General features: G+C 34.4%; 1 long non-coding RNA gene across 1 annotated transcript; it reads left to right on the forward strand.

Annotated features, from left to right (window-relative positions):
- Positions 1-474: 474 nt before the first annotated feature.
- LOC132598260 (uncharacterized) lies at positions 475-8016 on the forward strand. Its single transcript, XR_009566289.1, has 4 exons — positions 475-587; positions 5587-5665; positions 6769-6882; positions 7364-8016. It is a non-coding gene; the product is annotated as an uncharacterized lncRNA (long non-coding RNA).
- Positions 8017-8729: the final 713 nt, after the last annotated feature.

Consider the following 8729-nt stretch of genomic DNA (forward strand, 5'->3'; position numbering starts at 1 on the left):
AATTCATATGTAGGATATAGAATGCATTTCAACAATTCAGAAAAAATTCTCTGCTTAGAAGTGCATGCCACGATAAATCAACATATAGAACTAAATATGATTTTTTCTGTTCAAATAAAGATTTCATTTTATTTCCTGTCTGAATTAGGAACCTGAGCAAATACTTGATGATTTTTTAAGAAAATAAATGCATGCAGTTTAGGATACATTATCTTTTTAGTCTTTATTACATATAATGATAATTCCTCATTTTCATTTGTAATATTAGTTATTTGCACATTTTCTCTTTTTTTGACTGGCATTGCTAGAGGATTATCAATTTTATTACACTTTCAAAACAACGAATGCAGTATTGTGAATCCTCTGAATTGCATCTTTGTTTTCTATTTTATGAATCTCTGCTTTCATACTTACTGCATCCTGTCTCCTACATCTCTGAGTTTACTCTGTTGCTATTTTACTTACTTCCTGTACTGAACACTTGTCCTATTAGTTTGCAGCCTCTCTTATCCCCCAGCATAAGCACGGGTCCTTTAAATATCCTCATAAGACCCTCTTTATCTGCTACCTCCACCCAGCTGATTTTGGTAGGTATCACCTTTATTATTATTTAATTTTAAGTATTTTATCATTTTAATTATTATTTCACATATAATACATGTTATTTATAAGTGTGCTGTTAAGTTTCTGGGTGTATAGTTTAAAGCTTTGATTCTTAAAACATGTTCCCTTGACCAGCAACATAGCATCACGTGGGGACTTTCTGGAAATGCACTGGGACTAACTTATACTGACTGAATCAGAATCTATGGTGGAGGGGACAGAAATTTGAGTCTAAAGAGCCCTCCATGGAGCCTTATGTACACTAACAAATCTTTATATTATTTATTTTTAAAGTAGTTATTTGTTTGAAGTATATTTTGAATGATAGTGACTTTTTAAAGTTGCTTTATGCCTTAATAATCAGTCCATTTCTGTAAATGTTTCTTGTGTTCTCTGAAGAAAGCATCCTCTCCAACAATTTGGTTTGTTAATGTGTACACTTGTTATAATGAGACAGTGACTCAAATTGTTTCAAATCTGCTATATCTTCCTGTTTTGTGCATTATTCCATTCGCTCAATTACTGAGAGATTTATAAGAACCTCTGGCATGATGGATTTTCCAATTTCTTTTACTCTGTCCATCTCTGCTTCACAAAGTTTGAAGGTACACTTTTACATGCTTTTACCTTTCCTTTTCAAAAATAATTTAATCAAGATACAATTTATTACTATAAAATGCACCCATTTAAAGTATTCAGTTCAATGGATTAGGAAATCTATAAAGTTAATTTTTATAAAGTATATTTTATATACTTTAGTAAATTTTAAACCTAAATCTAATCACAGTAATCTAATTTTAGAACAATTTTATCAAGCTTAAAACTTATAGTGGTCACTTCCTGTTCCCTCCATCAAAACCGTAGGTAACCATTATTTGTCTCTAGAAATTTCCCTATTCTGTATATTTCATATAAAGAGAGTAATGTAATATGTGTTTCTTTATGACTGGCTTCTTTCACTTAGTATCATGTTTTCAAGGTCATCCATGTTGTAGAATGTGTCAATTATTCATCCTTTTATATTGCCAGGTATTATTTCAGTGTGTGTATATATATATATACACACACATATATATACACACTATATATATATGTATGTATATACACATACACACTATATTTTGTTTATTAATTCATCAGTTGACAGGTATGTGGGTTGTTACTAGATACTATGACCAATTGCGTACAGTTTTTTGGGGACATGTGTTTACGTTTCTCTTGGTCTAGCAGTGGAGCTGCAGGGTCATATCGTGATCTGGTTTAGGATTTTGAGGAAACACAACTTTCAATCTTTTAACCTTCAGCCATTTTAATCACTATATTTAGTTTGTATCTACACAAACTAAGACAGAATATAAACACTAATAATTGTTACTAGATTGGTGTCATAGCCAAATAAATCCTGATCAAACCTAACATCTTTGCACTGAGCGTGTTTTCAATTCAAGTGTAGGGTCAGTAATTAATTCAAAATATTTGTTGAGTGTCTATAAAAGTATTTAGTCAACCCAACTGACACTCACGTCTCTCATAGAACTTATATTACATTCATATGGTATATCCCAATGTAAATTGCGAATCTCTTCTAGTTACAAAAGTGTTATCATGGTAGGATTGAAATTGATATGCTTTCCATCAACTCCTAGTGAGGAAAGGCTTCTGGACCATCTCATTCTCACATGCAGAATGGTCTCAGAGATTTGTTTGGTTGAAGATAATATGCATCCTGCATCACGTCATTTGTTTCCTCTATCCAGTGTGCCATCCAGATTTCCAAGACAAAACACATTCTACGGTAATACTACAATTAATGGTAACATTATCCACTATAAGATCACTTACCTTGTATCTGGTTATTAGCTGTCCTTTACGTGGATTATTTATGTTAAATCCTCACAATAATCCACATTTGACAGATGGTGAAACAAAGCTTAGAGAAATCAGATTATTGTCTAAGGTTATATAGGCAGTAAATGGTGGATCTTGGATTCAAATCCAAATGGACTGACCCAGGGCCTATGATCTAATCAAGGATGCTATGCTGTCCTTCAATTTATAAACATATTTGTTCATAAACAAACTACAGAGTGAAATATTGTTGATGAATTAGAGATATTGCTGGAAGTCATGTAAATATTGATATTCTCTTTATTTAATGTTTTGTGTTTATGTTTTATTTTGGCAATTATAATATAATAAATTTGTAAATATAAAATAAAATAAGTAAAATAAGTTATAAAATGAAGTAAAAGGGCTTCCCTGGTGGTGCAGTGGTTGAGAGTCCGCCTGCCGATGCAGCAGACACGGGTTCGTGACCCGGTCCGGGAAGATCCCACATCCCGTGGAGCGGCTGGGCCCGTGAGCCATGGCCGCTGAGCCTGCGCGTCCGGAGCCTGTGCTCCGCAACGGGAGAGGCCGTAACAGTGAGAGGCCCACGTACCGAAAAAAAAAAAAAAGTAAAACATAAAACGCGTATGGTGTGTATTTTGTTTCCTTTTTTTGGGTGGGAATTGAAAGTTCCTGTCTAATCTTAGTCCACCTTCCCTTTTCTCCCTAAAGCATAAGAAGTCTCTGCAATTCTTCTACCTTTGAGGTTCTAAATATAGTCCTTTCAGAATTAAATATTATATATTTAGTATTACATGTTAAATATTATACGAGAAAGTTGTGAAATCCAGATTGGTCAGCTGAGCTCGTACAGAAAGAGTCATAGCAATTAAATAAAATAATACTGATAGGAAAACAATGCTTTCTTAATTCAGCACCATTGGTTTAAGCTATAGAGAGGATTTGCATGAAATTTTAAACTCCTGGTGACAGAGGAGCTCCCTTAAAAGATATTGTTTAAGCAATTGTTTTTGAAATGAGCCTTAGTCCCGCTGCTTATGTAGGCAAAACATCCTCACAGAGTCTAGAAAGCTTTGTTCAAGCATTAGTTTTAAGTTCACCGAGCTTAAAATATTTCAACCTCAGGGCATTCCTAATCAAGAGTTGGAATGAAGTAGTGGATAAAACACTGTCTTTGGCGTCAGAAACGCTGGGGTCTGGCAAAAACTTACTAGTAACTAAGCATGTTACAACTTACTAGGAACTAAACGTGTTACAACTTACTAGTAACTAAACTTACTAGTAACTAAACGTGTTACATTAGTTCCTAACTAGTCATAAAGGCAAGTATTGGACAGGCCAGGAGCATTACACTGGTGTGTTCCCTCATTCTGGGCACGTACGTCATGCCATCCCAGAGTCACTCACCTGCACAGATGTGACTGTCAGCCTCCACTTCCTGCCTTTAGATTTACAGGCTCCACCTGACACTCTTTTTATTTATTTTTCTTCACTGTTATTTTGGATGGTAAGCTTTGGATTTTAGAACAGGTAATGTGTGCATTTCATTTAATTTTATTAAAATGAAATCACAGCTGGTCGGAGTCAGGGTCGGTATCAGAATCCACTCACGGATTTGAAGTCTGCTGGGCTCCCAGGTGGGTTAGAATTGCCTGCGATGCCATAGAACACAATCTCTTGCCTGCCTGGCTGGAAGTGCTCTGTTGAGATTTGGAGACCTCCACTTACACGTCTCCCTGAGACAGAACATTTTCTGCTCATCCTGGGAAATAGTACTGGAAAATTGTGTTCAAGTTTCAAACAATGAATGATTGGCTGGGGACAAGGCATGAGAGAATATTTGTATAAGCGTCCCTGTTTGGCATAATAAGTATATTCTCTCACGCTGGTGGTGAGAACTGTACACACTGAGAGGTGTAGACACTTAGAATGCTCCATGCTACATAAGAAAATTCAAAGGCAGCCTTTCAAATTATTTCCAGTTGCAGCTAAGGCTAAATAAAGGTTGTGAGTAGAGAAAACAGCTTTCTGCTAACAAACTTTTAAATAGTGGAAACTATGGTATTATTTTGTTTTAATTTTTCTAAGTTATTACACTGTACATCTCGCCTCCTCTTGCTAGTTATGTCTATAAGGTTTATAGCAGAGTCTTCCCAGCTTATAACTAATTCATATTTTTCAGGGTTGGTGTATCTGCTAAAATGCATAGTGTTGTTCCCTTTTCCTTCAAGGCAGTAAACAGTGTTTAAAGACAAAAAAAATAGTCTTCATATAAAATAAATAAAGGTCTCACTAGATCAAGTGGCCCTACAAAATATTATTTAATCTCGTAAATATAAATCAATCAGAAACATTAATTTTTCCTTAAAATACAGATTTTTTTTTCTGAGAAAGCAAAGGTTTTGCAAAATGCTTCAAGGGTTTTGTCAAACCAAGAGATATTTGAGAGTTATTTTCAGCATTTGCTAAACAGTTGCTTTTCTCAGATTCAGTGATAATAAACTATAACAGTATTTTGACATTTCTGATTTGTGAAGAGGAGAAATTGAAAGGTAAGAAAAAGAAAACATACTGGCTTAGGTGAGAGTAAAGAATGAGATTCAGAGCTCAAAAAACCTTGTTCTCACTTGGTAAAAGTTAGTGATTGAGTTTTATTTCATTTCTCTAACAGTGGGAAGCAGAGTTCCATGACATTATTCCTGAAAAAACGATGAATATACATCATTTCTTTTGTGACTACTTGTAATCATCCCACTTTATTCCCCAAACTTACTGCCATTTCCTGATTTAATGTAGTCTAACTGGGAGAGTACAGTAGTAGTGTACTCTGACATTTGACCACATTTTCTGAAATGAGGGTTTACTAATATAGCAAGGTTGTAGAGACTTGGAGAAATAAAAGGAATAAAACAAGGAAAAATATGGCTGTTATTTCATTTCTCTATGTGAATAGGTCTCGGGGTAAAAATTTTTGAGAAAACATAAAGAGAAATGAGATTTAACAAATTTTTTTAGAAATGAGTCCTTTTGGAAGTCACAGCCACGTCTTACAGAAATACCTGATGTTACTAATGCATTTTATTAATGCATATGGTTCTGAGCAATTTCATTTTCACCATTTCCTTTCTGCCTTAGGGCATGTAGCAACCCAGAGCATTGAGCTGTTTTCCAGATGTTACTAGCATGCTACCACTTGCTTTGGATTCTGGGCCTGGTAAGCTGTGGGAGAAATCTCTTTGGACATCCTGTAGAATTTACATGTTTGATGAACACAGTCATGACCAATGTCTCCAACAGATCTTTAAGAAACTTGTATGTGTACTCCACTTATGAAGCATTCTTTTAATCCTTAGTATTTAGTTCACATTTTATTTTTCCAATATTTTAGCTTCTAGATATACTTTGAATTCATGTAGAATTTCTACTACAATGTTCAAGACATGGGCATCAAAGTCAGATATATCTGTGTTCAGTGCCTTGCTCAACTATACTGACTGTGTGTCTAGTTTCTTACTCCTGCTCAGTGGCATGAACTCATTTATGCAACTGTATTTATTTCCCATAATTGTTATTAGATATCAGTAAGATTCAGTAAAATTCATTGTACATAGTTATCATTAGAATTACATGAGGTTACATTTAGGAAAGATATACATATGCACTGATATGTAAATACATATACTATGTATATTTTTTGTTTCCCATATAAACGCAGGTTGTACTGCTGCTAAATTTTCCACTGCTGCATAGCATGATCCCCTCTCCTCCAGTCTTCAGTAAATCTTCTTTCACTATCTTTTAAACCATCACCAAGAGCATCCTGAAGGGATACCAATCTTGCCCTAACAGTGTCTACAAGACACTTCCCACTTCTGCCTGCCATTTGGTCCTGAAGAAATAGCCATACCCTTAGATTTTTGTTATGGCAGTATTCCATATCTGGTATGAATATCTGTTCTAAATAGATAAACAACAAGGACCTACTACATAGCACATGGAACTATATTCAATATATTCTAATAATCCATAATGGAAGAGAATCTGAAAAAGAATAGATATATGACTGAATATATATATATATATATATATATATATATATATGACTGACTCACTTTGAGATATGCCTGAAACATTGTAAATCAACTATACTTCAATTAAAAAAATACACACAAAGGGAAATTGGAAGCACATACAAAAATATTCTTAAAAATCTGTGTTCTGGTTATTTATTTTTGTGTAATAAATCATCCCAACACTTAGTGACCTAAGACAACAAATATCAGTTAATGTTCAAATCCCTGTAAATCTTGGATGCAGGGGTGATACCTCATGATGCTGCAACCAGAGGAAGCTGGGGCTGGGGTCAACCTGAAGACTTCTTCATTAATGTAGCTGGTGACTTGGCCCAGGAGACTCACAGTGTTGGAACAGGTAGAGATCCTTGGTATTTCTTCCCATCTCATGCGGTACCATTCCTCAAGTGATCTTTCTAGCATGGAGGGTATATAGAATAACTAAACTTTCTACATTTTGACATAGAGTTCTCATAGTACAAGAGCCAGGAGAGAAAGGGACAGGAAGAATCTGTATAAGTTTTATGACTTTCTCTTGGGCATCATGTACCATCACTTCTGCCATATTTTATTGGTCAAGGTAACAACAAAGCTCTACCTAGATTCAAAGGTAGAAAATATTGACCCTACTTCTTGATGGAGGAGTGTTAATGTCACAAGGTAAGAAGAGCTTGTAGCGTTGACTGTGGATTTGTTTGGTCATATTTGGAAAATATGTTACGTGTGTGTGTGTGTGTGTGTGTGTGTGTGTGTGTGTATACACACACATACACTGTATGTAAGCATACTGTAAAACAATACAAGTGGTAGTTATTAGTATCTCTTTCATTAAATCACAGGCTCTGAGATTTATGTGGATCTTTAAAGTTCTCTCCATCAAATGGATTTTATGGAAGTTAATATCCTATTTGAAGATGTTTCCTCACTTCAAGGTATATGGTATACTTGCAGAAGGTATATGTACATGGGGACACACAAAACACTACAATTTCCCCTAAATGGCCCAACCACAGAATCTTGCCATTTACGTATCAAGCTCCAAGCATTGCTACGGTAGTTTCAGCCTATTTAAGTTACTTCTCTCTTTATTCCTCCTTCTAGGAGGTAAAATAGGCTACTGTTTGCATAGATGCTCTGACAATTTCTGTCAAGGTTTGTAAATCTTTTCTGCTGTCTTAGTTCCTTATCATAAGAGCATAAGCCTTTTGCTATGATATTTCTTCACCAAAAGGTATTTCTGCAATACTTGATGACATTATGAAAAATCACCTTCAATTTGTTAGATCCAAGGCCATTTGAATTAGATAATTTAAATCTGTGGAAGCAGAAACTATAATACCAATAGAAAATTTGTACTCAATAACTCATGTATAAAATCCTGAAATGTGTATTTATTTTTATTCTTACTTATTTCTTCTTTTCCTTTATTTTTTCCTTTTACTTTTGATAATTTTGATGACAAAATTAGGGTGTGGTTACTGTAAAAACATAATAAAGAAGCATATATAGAGTGAAAACTGAAAGCTCTCAAAAAACTATTAATAAATTTATATTTTGGTGTAATATATGTATATATTTATAGTTTATAAAGTTTGTTGCATCTTTGGTAAATATTTGCATTCTGTTTGTTTGTTTGTGAATATCAAACTATTTCTCTGGAGTCTCATACCTTGAGTTATGTGCTTGTACCATTTCAGCAAAATTTAAAAACAAATCATTTTTGTAACCATCATCTACGTTAAAAGCATAGGCATTCCTCCAAAGAAGATTTACAAATGCCAATAAACATATGAAAAGTTGCTCAGTATCACTAATCATTAGGGAAATGCAAATCAAAAGCACAATGAGATACCACTTCTCACCTATTAGAATGACTGCAATAACAACAAAAAGAAAAAAAATTATTGGTGAGGTTGTAGAGAAATTGCTACACTTATACATGCTGATGGGAATGCAAAGTGGTGCAGCCTCTATGGAAAACAGAATGAAGGTTTCCAAAAAATTAAAAATAGAACTACCATATGACACAGCAATTTCACTTCTGGGTATATAGAAAGACTTGAAAATGAGATTCAAATAAAAGAGATAATTGTACATCCATGTTCATAACTGCATCATTCACAACAGCCCAGATGTGGAAGCAACCTAAGTGTCCATCAGTGGACAAATGGGTTAACAAAACGTGCTATACAATGTATATGTGTA

The sequence above is a fragment of the Globicephala melas genome, chromosome 12, assembly GCF_963455315.2.
Source record: "Globicephala melas chromosome 12, mGloMel1.2, whole genome shotgun sequence".
NCBI classification, from domain to species: Eukaryota; Metazoa; Chordata; class Mammalia; order Artiodactyla; family Delphinidae; genus Globicephala; species Globicephala melas.